The sequence below is a fragment of the Myotis myotis genome, unplaced genomic scaffold (genome assembly GCF_014108235.1).
Source record: "Myotis myotis isolate mMyoMyo1 unplaced genomic scaffold, mMyoMyo1.p scaffold_m19_p_10, whole genome shotgun sequence".
Lineage (NCBI taxonomy): Eukaryota > Metazoa > Chordata > Mammalia > Chiroptera > Vespertilionidae > Myotis > Myotis myotis.
The window spans coordinates 67,876,660-67,892,876 of record NW_023416314.1 but is presented as its reverse complement, the minus strand read 5'-3'; positions in this window follow the sequence as shown (position 1 = coordinate 67,892,876).

Below are 16,217 nucleotides of genomic sequence, written 5' to 3'. Positions count from 1 at the left end.
AGAGGCCCAAGCATCACTCAAGACTTGTTCATGTGAACCAGGCCCCACCCTGAAGAGACACAGGGGAGATGTCAGGAATGTGTGACCCCTGAGTGCAAAGGCCAAGGTGAGGGCTAGTGCGAGTCTGGGCCTCCCACCCAGAGTGTGTAAACTGAACTCCAGTGGCCTAAATCCATGTCCTGTGTTCTGTTTGACAAGCAAAGTGCTTTAAAAAAATGTTTTTAAGTTATTTTCTAGCATCTTCTAGTTGAGAGATTTCATCATCTGTGAACCCTGGGGATTGATGAGTGCAGGGCCCTTTAAGAATGGAAAGTAAAAGTCTATTTAGCTAAATTAAGTCTGCATATACACCTTTACCATAAATTCCCTCCTGGTAGAGATCCAAGAGAAACTGACACACAGATCTGGAAGGAGAAGGTGGGAATCTGCACTGTGGGGTTGTTGGAGGAGGAGGGGATGAGGTTCAGAAGCAATCGAGGCCTCTATTGTGGGGGATGAATAAGTGGTGGATTCAGCAAGTGGTGGCGACAGCCTGGAGAGGCACACAGCACCCTGGATGGGCCTGTAAAAACATGATGCTGCAAAAGGAAAGTAATAGAATTCTGTTTCTAGCACAATATTATTTACATAAATTAAAATACATGCACATCAAATAATTTAGATTTTGTAAAATCATAAAAATAAAACCAACTGTATCAGGCGCAGAGAAAAGAGCTGGAAGGCACGGGCCCTCTTTGATAAACATTCCACACACTCAGCCCAACTCAGAGCCGCTTCCCGAAGAACCCAGCCTGAAACGCTATTGGATATTTTTAAATTTGCTTAAAAAGCAGCAAAAAAAAAAAAAAAAAAAAAAGATTTCAATGTTATTTGTTACTGACCAGTTTTTAATTATTAGTTTCCTGCCCCCAAAAAATAACAAACTTCAAAGCAAACAGGTTAAATTCCCCTCCAGCCAAACATTCAATGCGAGGGACCAGAGAGTCGGTCATCAAACGACACTGACAGGAGAGCACCGTCTCAAAATGCTGAGCGGAATACAACCCCGGGTGGCTGTTCTGAGCGTTATTTTCTGTAATAAGCCCTCTTGGGTATTGCCTAGTGGTTTCGTTTATTAATTACCCTCGCTTTGTGCAGAATTATTGGATTGTGTGCACAAAGTTTCAGTTTCTTCTGCCAAGGGATACTGTTTTCTTTGAGGGTCAGGTTTACATAAATAGCTAAGGAAGTCGCAGCCACAAGAGAAGGCAAGGGAAGGGAAGAGAAGGGAAGGGAAGGGAAGGGAAGGGAAGGGAAGGGAAGGGAAGGGAAGGGAAGGGAAGGGAAGGGAAGGGAAGGGAAGGGAAGGGAAGGGAAGAAGAGAGGAGAAAGGGACAACTCAGGGAGCAGAGGGGGAAATAACATCAATCTTCATTCAGGACTTACTACATGTCAGGAGCTGGGCTGAGAGCTTGACAAGGTGTGAGCTCACATATGGCCACCCTAGGAGATGGACCTTTAATAACCCATCATCTGTATGCAAGACTGAGGCTCAGGGTGGTTAAATGACCTGCCCAAGACCCGAGTTAGTCAGTGGCAGAGCCAAGACTAGAACCCACATCTCTCTGGCTCCAAAGCCCTGACGCAAGGCTCACAGCGCCTGTCAGTCAAGTCCCACTGCAAAATTCTGGAGGCCAAAGTCAGGTTCAAGCCGCTAACAGTGCAGTAGGGAGGCAGGAGGTACCTCTGGGGCCTTAGAAGAAAGGCCAGTTTTGAAACCAGTTGTGATCAGAGTGTGGCCTTAGGATGAATAAACCCTGAGACTTCTGTGAAGTGTGGGAACCAGGTGTCTGGGAGACCTGAGGCCAGGACATGTCCCTGGCGGATCTGAGGCTGGGCTGGCCCCTGAGTGCCTTGGCCCCATCTACCCAATTTTGCCCCCAGAAGGGGCAGCTCCTCCGGGAAAGCCCATCTGCAAGTCAGGCCAACCCTGCTCCTCCCAGCTCTAGGGTTGCCATAGCAACTATTTGAGTCAGCTGATACTTTCTCAAGAAGGGGTCCCTCACAGAAAGGGAGGGAGATTAAAGGGGAGGAGAGGGAGGGAAAGCCTTGAAGGGTGTTGTTGGTCACCTCATTCTCTGCCCCCAGTGGGTAGAGGGGCCTGAGTCAGTTCAGAGAAGTGGGGAGCACAGAGGGTTACAGCAAAATTTCCCAGGTACCTCCAACCTGGACACACAGAGAAAATGGCCAAAGCTGCACAACCCTTTAGGGTAAACTGGAGGCAACTGGGAGCATCTACTGGGAACTGGGTGGGAAAAAAAACTTTAGGATTATGTGGAAGACCACCTATTGTTTTCACTAGCTGATAAGCATAGACAGAGACCCCCCACCCCCACCCCCCAAGGCTGGGTGCCTTTGAAGCCCTAGCAAAGGTGGAGCTAGGCGCCACTTCTGTTTGTCCAGACCAGCCAGTGGGCAAACTACGGCCCCCTGGCCGGATCCAGGCCAGTTTGAAATAAAACTAAAAAAAAAAAAAGACCGTACCCTTTTATGTAATGATGTTTACTTTGAATTTATATTAGTTCACACAAACACTCCATCCATGCTTTTGTTCCGGCCCTCCTGTCCAGTTTAAGAACCCATTGTGGCCCTCCAGTCAAAAAGTTTGCCCACCCCTGGTCCAGATAGTGGTAGCTGAAACAACTTCCCCATTTATTATTATGTAAATCCTTGCTGATGGGCTAGTCTGCCTGTTGCCAGGCAGGGGTCACCTGCCTAAGGGCTATGCTATGGGGGTATCCCAGATCAATAAAAGCTTGGTGAGGCCTGAGCACCGGAGGGAGTCCTTCCTCCTGAGTTGGACTTACTCGCCTGGTCCCCCAATATTTCCAAATTATCTCGTGTATTTTCTCTGTCATTTGTGTGCGGCTCCGCTTCTAGTTCCTGAACCCTGATCCACGTGGGACACGGGAAGGAAACACTCAACAGGATTACATTTTCTTTATATTATATTAGAGGCCCAGTGCACAAAAATCTGTGCACGGGTGGGGTTCCTAGGCCGGACAGGGATCGAAGCATGAGCATCTAGCATGGAAGGGCAGGTCCCAGCTGACCTCTGGCCCCTGGGTAGCACCTGGGCCCCCGGGCCCCTGCGTGCCCCCCTCTGCCTGAGTTATGGCACTCAAGTCCCCATGCAGAGATGTGGTGAGTGCAGCCGGATGCCGCGGGCCAGGGCACAGCGTGGGCCTCTGGGCCACCCTGTGGCACTGCACGGAAGCCGGGCGGGCAGTGCGCTCTCTCCTGACCAGCCTCGCAGACCAGCTCCTGCCCAAACCCACGGGGAGCCCAACTGGCCCTTGAGGTCCCAGTGGCTGTGGCCCAGCTCACCCGGAAGAGGCTGCGCAGGTTTGGAGCGAGCTCCTTGTGGGTGCCCAGCACCTGAGCATGGGGGCTTCCCTGGTGCATGAGCCCTGGTGTCCTGGGGGAGGGTAGCAGGGGAAGTGAGAGCGAGCTTGGCGGACACCCCACATTCTCACCACACCTCTGTCCCTGTCACCCTTGCCTCCCAGGTAGCCTGGCGAAAGGTCACAGAGCATCACCGATGCCTGCCATGTTCCATGTCGCCCCCAGTGGTCAATGCACGTCATAGCGAGCAGTTGAACTCCTGGTCTCCAGATCAAACTCTGGGTTGAAAGACCGCCTGAGGGGATAATTTGCATATTAGGCTTTTATTATATAGGATAATTTTGATAAGAAAAATAAGTACAAAAAATAGGGAGAATATTAAATATTGAATACCCACAATCCATTCACATTATAACAAGAAATGTCAACATTAAAACTTCCCAATAAAATATTTTCAAAATATTTAATGAGTAACATGAGCTTTCTTTCATGAACAGTTTTTTACTATCAGACTTTACGGGTGAAATGGCCATACTCATTTCTTGATGGGGCCTTTTTTAAAGAAATATATTTTTATTGATTTCAGAGAGGAAAGGAGAGGGAGAGAAAAACATCAATGATGAGAGAGAATCATTGATGGGCTGTCTCCTGAACTCCCCCTACTGGGGATCAAGCATGCAACCCAGGCATGTGCTCTGACTGGGAATCAAACTTGACCTCCTGGTTCATAAATTGATGCTTAACCACTGAGCCACACTGGCCAGGCTTAAGGGGGGCTTTTGAATGATGATCTATTGAAATTCAGGAAAGTTACTATGGATAGGAAACTTGTTCATACAAGCACATGATAAAAAAATGTAAGATCATCTTATAACCATTCAAAAATGTATAACACTTGAAAGTTTATTAAAAGAACCTAACAGCTCTTCCTTTTCTTTCTTTGACAAACGTAATGTTGAAATTTCTCGTTATAATGTGAATGGATTGTGGATACAATCAAACATTTCATATCAAGTATTTCACAATAATGAGGAAGTGCTCATTTGCAGAGAGTGCACGTATTGTCAGCACTCTCTCCCTGCAGCTAACACAGATGCCACCAAAGGGGCACTTCCCCTGCAGGTGGCTTCCGTCTCTACCTGATGTAAAGTCAGGGTACGGAGCCATCTCCTAGAGTTTCTTCACGGTGGAGATCCTGACCAACTTCTTGATCCCCCACTTCATGACTTGGCCCACATTGGACTGGGCTCCTTGCTTCCAGGACACCATGGAGGTGAACCCCTCTTCAAGTCCAGGCACCCCTTGTCGACAGAACACAGCTGGCTGCTGACACGGGTGTCCAGGTGGCAAAGCACCTCCTGAGCCAGGCTCAGCCAAACCTGGTGCAAGTGTGGCTCGTCATCCTGAAGCCTGCTGCTTCCCCCTGAGAGACCAGGATGCCTCAGCTCTGTCTGGTAAGGGGACCGGCCCTCCCAGTTTGCCTGGGACTGAGAGGTTTCCTGGGATGGGGTTCTTTCAGTGCTAATATTGGGAAAGTCCTAGGCAAGCTGAAATGAGCTGGCCATCCTACATGGCCACCTAAAGGCTACAAGAATCAGTTTTTTGCTGAACACCTGAAACCCATATGTTGCGCACAAACAGTGGATTAGAGCAGTGTTTCTCAAGCGTCCGTGTGCACATGAATAACCTGGGATCTTAAATGAAGATTCCAAATCAGAAGTCGGGGTGGGGTCTAAGATTCTGCATTTCTAACAGGCGCCCAGGCGAGGCAGATGCTGCTGGGGCATAAACCGCACTGCACTGCCAGGGCTTGGATCAGGGCACTGAAACCAAAGACAAGACTCCATCACTGTGAGAGGAGATTTGCAGCCAACAGTCCCAGAGGAGTCAGGGAAAGAGCAGAAAAGGTTCACTGAATCTCATCCCCACCATTTAAAAAACAATCATCCCCAAGGCCCACAGATTTGAGAAGTTGCTCTCTCCATAGAGCGATGTCACCCATGAGGACAGATTTCCTGTTGCCTCCAGGCCACTCAATTTCGAGAGCCGTTGACATCGGCTAGACCCCGGCATGGGTCATTACAGAGTGTCAGGCAGTGGTGAGCTCATCAGGCAAGGTCCCTGATTTACAGTATCTCCAGGCTGGCTCACAGTTTGTGCAGCCAAGACTGTGTGTATATGTCTTCATTCATTCCCTTGTTCATCCATGTATTTCCCAAATAGTGCCTAACAACCTACTATGTGTTAGGTCCTAAAGAAGGATACTGAGTGTGATCCCAGTATTGCAGTTTTGGGTAATAAAAAGGGATAGAGCCCTGGGATGACCCTCCTATTGAAAACAATTAAGATATCTGGATAAAATAAGAAAAGAAAATCTTCCTAGATGTCAGATAAGCTGGCAAGAAAGTAAACAATGCATGAGGCAAAAAAAAAAATAAATAAAAAATAAATTAAAAAAAAATTGAATGAATGAAAAGGCAGGAACCAAAAAGCTAAGGACAGTAGCAGCTGCTTGCCCGGGGGATGTTCACTGAACTCGCACTCAGCTTTGTGAAACTGAGCTTTGCTTTTCCTGGTATCCTAGGGTAAGCTGACAACACCAAGGGTGTGCCCAAGGTGGGGAGTCTGATAGGAGTTTCTTCCCTCAAATAGCTGAGACTTCAAAAGGCTAAACTCTCAGGTTAAAGACAAAGGAGAAATACCAACCACCCCCTCCTTTATGGGATTTGCAAGGAAAATGGATTGTCTTAAAACTAAGCACTAAGTGAAAAATGGAAAAAGTCACTACTGAGAATTTGGAATCATCAGCCATCCCTTAGACAAGTTGGTAACTTGAACTCACACAACCTGGGGGGTCCCACACTCCACAAACCAAGAATTTAATTTACAGTGGTTGCTGCCAGGAAGTGCCCCAGTGGCCTGGCAGATGCAAAAAAATAAAAACAAATATTCTTTGGACGTGCCCTCTGCTCACAAATTTCCATAAATAGAAATTCAAGGAAAATGAGCAAACCACACTATAAAACTAACCAAATACATGAGAAAACAAGGCATCATGACGGAGAGACAACAGAAACAACTGGCAGCAGGACAGACCTGCAAGGGTTTCGGGTACTGAACTTCTCATACAACTTGGAAAATATGTGTGCTATTTTAGAATAAATAGAAAATAAGTCTTAAAATATGTGCAGGGAGCAAGAAACAGTAAAGAATAACTAAACGGATTTGAAAAAGAAACAAAGACAGCATGTAGAAATGAATAAATTATAATAACTAAAATTAAATACTGGGTGGGCAGACTTAACTGCAAATTAAACACGGCTAAAGAGGGAATTGGTGAACTGAAAAATAATTACATAGACACTATCCAGAATTAAACACAAAATGCAAAAATGATAGATTATTAAAGGGACAAAAAAAGAATGAAAGATACAGTAAATAGGTCTAATATACAGCAAATTAGAGTTCCAGAAGGAAAATGCAAGAGAATGAATCAGAAGCAATATTATAAAAACTGATCACTGAGACCTTTCAGAACTGATGAAAAACATCAACCCTTAGATTCAAAAGTCCAGTGAATCCAACCAGATTAAATAAAAAGACACCCACATTTAGACTCACAGTAAAACTCCAAAATCAATGGCAAGATTTTTTAAGTAGCCAGAAAGAAAATACTATTTTTTAAAAGGAGCCCCACTAGATGATGACTGATTCTTGATAACAGCCATGGAAACCAGAAGAAAATGGAATGTTATTTTCAATGTGCTGAGATAAATAAATGTCAGCCAAAATTTCATACCCAGAGAAGTTATCTTGAAATATCAAGGGTTTAATTATTTTTTTAATTTTTTGGATATATGAAAATTGAGAGTTTGCCACTAGCAGATCCTCAATGAAAGTTGTACAATGGGGAAAAAAGAAAAGAAATTCCAGAAAGAAGGTCTGAGATAGAAGAAGTGAAGTAGTCACTATATGGGGAAATCTAATCAAATATTGACTACATGAAATTACATAAAAAAGAATGTATCAAGAGGATTTTTTAAATTACAAAATTTAAATGCAGAAAAGACTAAACTTCCACAGGATTTGCCCTATCACCATAAACAATTTGGAATATGTATAGGAGAGGGGAGAGAGAGAGCGAGCAAGCACTGGTTTCAGATACTGGCAAATAAATAGCACAGGACTGAGCACTAAAAGAAGAAAAACAAATGGGATGAGCCCTATGATTGTCCGAGCTCATTTCCTGGAGACAGTTTCTAGACTGCAGTGCAGGGACAGATAACGCAAACAGAGCCCAGCGGTCTGAGTTAAGTAGATGGATATCAGAGTGTAGGGACATCATGTGGCTAAAATGTGTGAGTCACGTTACCAGAGAAATGGAACATGTAGGGGGAAGAGATCTGCAAAGGGGTATTTGGCTGAATACTTATCTACACATGCATTCGGTGAAATTCTACAAGGTCAGGGGTCAAGAGAGAACCACTGGAAAGTAACAGCCGACAAAACAAGTCCAGGAGTCCGGAAAGAGAGGGGAATTGTTCATGTTCCCACCATCCAGAGTGGTGACACCTCACAATACATGGGACACTGGATAAATTTCTTAGAAGGGGCACACTTTAATAGTAGCACCCACCATAACAAAACAAAAAAAAAACCAACAACAGCTAAAATTAAGCTTTCGAAAGGTCATAAGAATCCTACGTAACTTAATTGTGTGCTAGATTATGTTCCAATGCAATATAAAGAAATCCAACAAAATCCAGCATTCAACAACAGAAAATGCATAATGTCCACATGGCAGTTTATTGCTTCTTAACTCTAAATGCACCCCTTTTTGTCCTGCCTTGTGACACTGGAGCTAGACCCTGAACACTGGGTGCTATATTCGACTTGGTCCTTAAAAGCATGTTGAGGCAGGCGGGGAGGTGTCACTGCAAGGCCATTGCAAGACGTTTCTCTTCCTGGTTCTGGTGTTTTTTTATCTCCACAGCTGCCAATGGTGCCGGGGCTGACCAGCAGACCCTGAGCGGCAGATGAATGATTACTCTGACATGCATTTCTGTAAAAGAGAGGGCTAAGGGACTGCTTGGCTTGAGAAACCAAACAGCCCTGTTCGCCTGCCTCCTCAGGCTTTTATTGTAACAACAGCTTGAACTAAAATTAACTATTAGATACTATCAGCAGGGTAAGTATCCTTGAGAAAACACATGCATCTGCAGTGGCCTTTAAACAGGGACGTCTAAAGACTAAACATAAAGATTCCAGTAAAACACCTGGGGGCTCAGGCTTGTTTAGAAAAGCCTTCAGCAAGGCCCCCCTAAAGGCCTCTGACCTTTCGGAGATTCCTCCTTGCAGACTTTCCAACCAAGTCCCATGCTTCCCCACACAATGGTGTTTAGGAGGCCTGGTTCACTGGCACCCTAGCTTATTGGCTAGTTGATAGGCAGAGCCTATAGACCAGCTATGGCCCATCTATACCCTCTAATGCAGTGGTTCTCAACCTGTGGGTCGCGACCCCTTTGGCAGTCGAACGACCCTTTCACAGGGGTCACCTAAGACCATCCTGCATATCAGATATTTACATTACAATTCATAACAGTAGCAACATTACAGTTATGAAGTAGCAACGAAAATAATTTTATGGTTGGGTCATAACATAAGGAACTGTATTTAAAGGGCCAGAAGGTTGAGAACCACTGCATGAGTTTTCCAACCATCCGGTGGATTGTTGCTATGGAAATCTCTGACCCACACCCTCTGGCAAGTTTCTTCTCCACTGGAAGGCAATGTGTTCATATAGCAGGCACACCCTCTGCAACAAGATCTGAACCTAAGCAGGGGTAGGGGTAAGAATGCTTCTTCCAATTTCTTATTTCCTTCCTTGTCTTCTCTCCCTCCACCATAGAGGAAGTAGGGCTTCCTGCATTTGTTATTCCTATATTCCTTAAAGTCCTCCATTCCCCTTTTAGAAAAAACAAACAAACACATTTTACTAGCTAATAATAATTTATATTAATTTGTTCCTGTTCAAATTACCAATGTGATTTCTGCCTTTTCCCGGCCCTTCCAGCATCCAATCAAAAAATTACTAAGCTTTCAAAAAAACAGGTAAATATGGAGGAAAATCAATCAAAAAAAACAGACCCAGAAATAAAAGAGATACTAGAATTAGTCATCAAGGACTTGAAAACATTATAAATTTTATAAAAATGTTCAAAGATACAAAGGAGAACATGAATAAAATGAGGATAAAATGGAATATGCAAAATAAAGGGACCCAAGGATCATAGGAGATGAAAAATACAAATCTGAACTGAAAATATGCTGGCTGGGATTAACAGTACGTTGGGAATTACAGAGGTAAACATCAGACAACTTGAGAACATAGCATTGGAAATTATCCAATTAAGCGCATAGAGGAAAAAGAATGGAAAAAAAGTTAACAAACATCAATCACCTGTGAAACAAGGTCAGGGGGCCTTACACATTTGTAATCAGAGTTTCAGGAAAGAGGGGAAGCAGAAAAAATATTCTAAGAAAAAAATGGCTGAAACTTTTCCAGATTTGATAGAAACACAACAAGTACAAGAAACTCAATGAGCCCCATGCAGAATAAAGATAAACATGTGAAAGCACGTCATACTCAAAGTCGCCGAAAACCAGTGATAAGGAGAAAATCTTAAAAGCAGCCAGAGAAAAAATACCCTACACACAAAGGGAAAAAATTAAGAATTATGTCAGACTTCTCATCAGAAACAGCCCAAAGCAGAAGATAATGAATGAAAAATCTTTAAATTGCTGAAAGAAAAACTACCAATTTAGAATTCTAAAGCCAATGAAAATACCCTTCAAAAATGAAGGCTAAAATTTCTGACAAACTCTGGGAGAATTTGTCTTCTCTCCAGGAAATATTAAATACAAAGCTCTTCAGGCAGAAGGAAAATGATACCAGGTGGAAATTTGGATCCACCCAAAGGAATGAAGAGAAAGAATCAGACCATTGACACATTCAACATGGATGAATCCCAACCATCATCTAAGAGAAAGAAGCCAGACCCAAAATGCTGCATATTATATGATTCCACGTATACAAAATCCTAGAAAAGGTAAAACTATAGGGACAGAGAGAAGTTCAATGGTTGCCAAGGACTGGGTGGGGGGAAGGAGACTGACTACAAGAGGGCACAAGGGAACTTTAGAGTTGATAGTGAGGTTCTATATCTTGATTGTGGTGGTGGAGACATTTATCAAAATCTATCAAACAGCCCTATAAGGTTTGGGTCAGTGGATAGAGCGTCGGCCTGTAGACTGAGGGGTCCTGGGTGTGATTCTGGTCAAGGGCACATGCCTGGGTTGCGGGCTTGATCCCCAGTAGGGGGCGCACAGGAGGTAGCTGATCAATGATTCTCTCTCATCATTGATGTTTCTATCTCTCTCTCCCTTCCTATCTGAAATCAATAAAAATATATTTTTTAAAAATCTATCAGTTTTCTTAAAATGAGCGAAGTTTGTTGTGTGTAAATGATGATCTAATAAAGTTGATTATTTAGAAAAAAACATAAAAGACCACAATCAATGCTTTCGTTTTTAAAATGCACCACCACAATATAGAAGTTTAAAAGAAGGTGAATGGAATTAAAATGTATTAAAGTATTAAGTGTGTTTTTCAAGAGAAGGGTAAAGATATTGATTAACTTTGCATAAAGTTAAGACTTGGATAAACTGAGAAAGGAGTTTGTTATTTCTAAGGTTACCTCTAAAGAAATAGAAACATATGTGTCATTTTCTAATCAGTAAAGGGAAGACATGTAATAAACAAAAAATACTGAGTCAAAAGTGGGGTAAAGCCCTGGCTGGTGTGGCTCAGTAGGTTGGGCATTGTCCTATGCACCAAAAGGTTGCCAGTTTGATTCCCAGTCAGGGCACATGCCCAGATTGCAAGCTCGATCCCCAATGTGTGGTAGGAAGGAGACAGCTGATCAATGTTACACTCTCACATCAACGTTTCTCTCTCAAAAAAAAATCAATTTAAAAATCTTTTTTAAAAAGTGAGGTTAAAAAAGAACATAATGGGTGAGACACATAGGAAGCACAAAATAAGATAATAGTTACAAATTTAAATAATCAGAAATTACTAGGCATTTTTATGGACTAAAAGATGGGAAAATAATTCACACAATTCCTACCCAAGAAGGCTGGTGATGCTATATTGACACTAGACAAAATGGACTTTAAGGTAAAAGCATTACAATGGTAAACAGGAACACTTCATAACGACAAAAGGTTCAGGTCATAAATTAAAATACATACGAATTTTAGAACTGTATGCACCTGAAACAGCCTCAAAATCAGAAGCAAAAAAAGTGACGGAACTACATGGAGAAACAGATAAATCAATCTGTCAACAATCCTAGTGTGAAGTCGTTAACACGCCTTCTCAGTAATTATTAGGAGAAACAGATTGTTTTTAAGATAGGAAAGATATTTGGCCAATATGTTTCATTTGACGGGATGAACACTATAGCTCACTGTATCCGGTGACTGCAGGAGACACATTCTTGTCCATCCTTGTCTCCGGGCTACCGGGCTATGGCTGAGACACCAGGGCTCAGGGAAGAGTCCTCACCTGTCCAGCAAGACGCCATAAAACAAGGCCTTAAGGTGAGTCTCTGGTTTTCTATCTCTAATTTCCTCCTCTTCCTGGATGGTTGTAGCCTCCGGCTCCCCTCCAGTACAAACGCCTTTGTCCCAAAGCCACATCCGCTTCCCACTGCCAGCCCAACGGCCAGGGTGACATTGTTGAAGGCTGAGGTGTTACCAAGGAAGGAAGACATCAGGAAGCAAGGCGAGGGGAAAAGGCATTGTTGCCTGCAGCCTACAAGCTACAAGTTGCCAGAGGAGGAAGCCTCCAGCAGTTGGGTGTGATTGGCTGATTGTTCCCAAACTCGCCCCAGGGAGCTGGAAGATTCAGGCTTGCGAAAACTCAACATGCTAGATCACTGAAGACAGTGGCCTTCCCTGGGCCATGGAGAGGAAGAAGATATTCTGGCCCCATGCTAAAAGTGGTCTTTTGTGAATGGAAAAGGAGCACAGACGCAGGTGCCTTAAAGGGCCAAGTCCAACTGACCTAGAGGTGGTGGCTGAGCAGGTGGCGTGGGGCCACTGCAGGAAACCAGGTCCCCAGGAAGTTAGACAATTGAGAATGTGGCCAGCAGACAGCTGGGTAACTCAGCTGAATTCTCCAAAGTGCCCAGAGCCTACAAGTACTGAACTGTGCGTAGGCCAGTTCGGCCCTATGTTAACCGGCCATCCTGCGGGCATTTCTGATAATCCCCACTTCTCCCCCTCTAGTTAGTCCTCAGTTTTAGGCCTTGGCTGATAGGGGCTCCGTGCCATTTGTTCAGGTGTAACTTTGTGCATTGGGAGCAGTTCAAACTAGAAGAGCTCACACCAAAAAAAAATTATAATAGTGAATTCATTCATTCAACAAATGCTCATTGAGCAGCTATCATATTCCAGACACTTGGAGCACTTCCTGTGTGCAAAGCATGATGCTATGCACCTGATGCAATCTTCAGAGAAGCCCTCTGAGTAGGTGTTATGATTATCTCTGTACAGATAAGCACATGGAGGCTCAGAAAGGTTGGATGATGCATCCAAGGTCATGCAGCAGGTAGTGGCCAAGATGGGCCTGGACCTAGAGCCATGCTTTTTACCACAGCGTTTCCAAGGTGAGTAGACCTGATTGTGATTACAAGTCATCAGCACCTGGAAACTCCCAGCAGCGGGAAGGGTAATTTGAGGGAGGCAGGCAGGGTTGGCAGGTCCAAGGTTTAGATGGAGCATGTCTGGGCTCTGTGATTGTAATTGTTCTGGTGTGTCCTGAGCAGGCAGGCTGCAGCCCCCAGGGCAGCCAGAACAGCAACTTGGGCATCTGTCCTCCAGCTGCACCTGCACAGGCACATGAAGCCCAATGAATGACCACACAGTCCCTGGCTGCAGCTCTGTGAGCCCGGCCTCAGCTACCTGCCTGTGAGGACTCGATTCCAGCCTGTTTTCCAGCCCTCGGGAAACAGAAGCATATGTGTTTTCTCATTGGGCCTGGGAAGGGACTTCTCCCGCATCTTTTCCGTCCCTGCAGGGGAAGGCATTCCAGCAGGGAGAATTCCTTTCCCAGGGAGAGGATGAGCCAGGAAGGGCAGGTTCGTTCTGCACAATACCCTCCCGGGTGATAGCCAGTGGAGTCCAAGGAGCTTTTCAGAGGCCCAGGGAAGTGGGGCCAGGAGGCCGGGGTGTCTGCTTTTGACAAGGAGTGAGCAGGTGGCAACACACAAACAGAGGAAGTCTGTGATTAAAGGAATTGACAGGACATAGCCCCAGAGCCAAGGGGTGAGAGGGGCCCTGAGTGTGGAGACAAGACCAGGAAATTACTCCTGAGGAAGAGGTGGGGGCAGGGCCAGTTCTGCCTACGTGGGGCTCCGACCACCATTTCCTGGCGAGAACAAATGCCTCTGGGCCACAGGAAACAGCCCCGGTGAAGTGTGATGAGTCAGAAGGGGAAGCCGCTTTGTACACCCTAGAATTCCCTACAGGTGCTGTTTGTTCTCATTCTCCTTCCAGGTGTTCACTTTGGAAGCTGTAACAGGTGGTAAGGCAGGTGCGACAGAGACAGGAGAGCAAATGTGGATGCCTAGAGCTAGAAAGAATGTTGACTATGGGAGTGGGAGGGGGTGCATGTGGATTCTTGAAACAAACTCAGCTCAAACCCACCCCCCCCCCCCCACACACACACACACCCTGTGGGAAGCAGCCTGGGAGGCATTAGCTGCCTCAGGCCTCATTTAGATCCCTACCAGGCCTTGCCTGCCCCTAGGGAAGGCCTGCAACAAGCAAGTTATTTTATCAGGAGAGGAGCACCTGTTTTATTCATTCTTTATTCATTCAACCAGTGTTTATTGGATATCTATTGTGTGCCAGGTCCTGTAATAAAAAATGTGATTATAACTGTGGTAAGGACCATAAAAGAGATGTATACAGTGCCAGAAGGGCCTATAATCGGGATGTATAAAATATATAATCAGTTATATAAGGGCCTATCATTAGGATAACAGAACTGATAAAACTGAGGAAGAGTTGATAATGAAGCTGATTTCCAAAGGTAAGTGGACATAAATTATATAAACAGGAGTAACCCAGGTGAAAGGGGTGGTCTGTGCAAAGACCCCGCAAAGAGAGAATCGCTTGCGTATTGGTTGGCTTTCACCGCATAACAAGTTACTCTAAAACTTAGTGGCTGAAAGCAACCCACAATTCTGTGGGCGAGAAACCTGGCTGGGTTCAGCCAGGGAGTTCCAACAACCAGGTAACGTTGTGGCTGAAGCTGGCAGAGGTGCTCTGTGCGTCTGTGTGGACCGGCTGCCCACTGGCTGGGGCTCCTTGGTTCTTCCCCTCTCGGTCTGTCTGTCCTCTCCTCCAAGCTACCCTGGCTTCCTTCCCGTGGCAGTGCAAGGCAGCCAAAAAGGACACCTCCGGAGCTAGGGTACTTTTCACGTCTCGGCATCCATCCCATTTGCTATCATCCCATTGCCCAAAGCAAGACACAGGGCTAAGCCCAGAGTCAAGTGTGAACAAACTGGGGGCTGGAACTGCAATAATTTACCTCTGTGAGTTCAAGGAATTGAGAGAAAGTGGGGAAACCAGAGAGTGAGGAGCAAAGAGGAGCGTGGCACAGGAAAAACCAGAGGTGGGTGGCAGCCAGGACATGCCAGGCCTCCCACAGCACAGAGAGTTGGGTCTTTGTCCTAAAAGCAGGCAAGCCCTCTGGTCTCCGATCCTCTGTCTGGTGGGTTTGGTCAGTATAAATAAATCCCTTGAAGGCTGAACTGCCTTGGGTGAACTAGTAAAATGGATTTTCTAAGCTTCAGAAGTGGGGGGTGGGGGGGGGACAGGATATGGGGCATGGTCCACCCCACACATCCCTGCCCACAGCCCACACAGATGTAAATGCCCATCCCTTCCCACCCCTGTGCCCTAGCACCTCCTCGTCCCGCAGCTGGGAACAATCTTCTCACACCCTACCTAGGGCCAGCTCCTACCACTCAAGACTCAATTCAGGCACCACCACCTCAGAGAAGCCCTCCTTGACGTCCGTAAGGCCCAAGACAAGGGACACGTCAAATGACACCATGAGGCCTAGGGAATAAGCCTGGGACGACTTATAGTGGCCTGTAGTTTCTAAAACCAGGTTGGCGTGTGGCCAGCCCTGTCTATGTGGCACACACCTGTGGGCACAGTGCTTTGCCCACGCTGTAACCTTTTTATGTTTACCAGCCACTAGATTACCTTTCTTTAAGGAGTGCCCATAACCTCAGGGTCCATACATAGAAAAGTCAGAAACACTTGAGTGAATGAATGAATGAATGAATGATTCCATCACTAAACAGGACTTCCTTCTGAAAGCCCCAGCCATTGTTATGAAAGTCTTCGGTCGTGGCAGTTGAGGGGTGTCTTTCCAAGTAGGCCAGTGTCTCCCAGTTCCAACTAAGCCACCCACCCAGAGGAGAAAGCCCCCTGGCTCTGGAGCAATCCAAGGCAGGGCAGTATGAGAGTGAGAGGAGGGGGCTCCTCGGAGACAAGTGCCCAACATCATTTACTGTAACAGGGAGAGAGCCAACCTGCGGTGGCGTCCACTGGAGCAGGTCTTCCCTGGGTGCTGGAACAGCTGACCACGGGCATGTGGGAGGCACTGGTGCCAGGAAGCCCACATACAGGATGACTCACTTGCCACAAGCTGGAGAAGCAACCTCTGTGAACCAGGGTGAGAAGTGGGC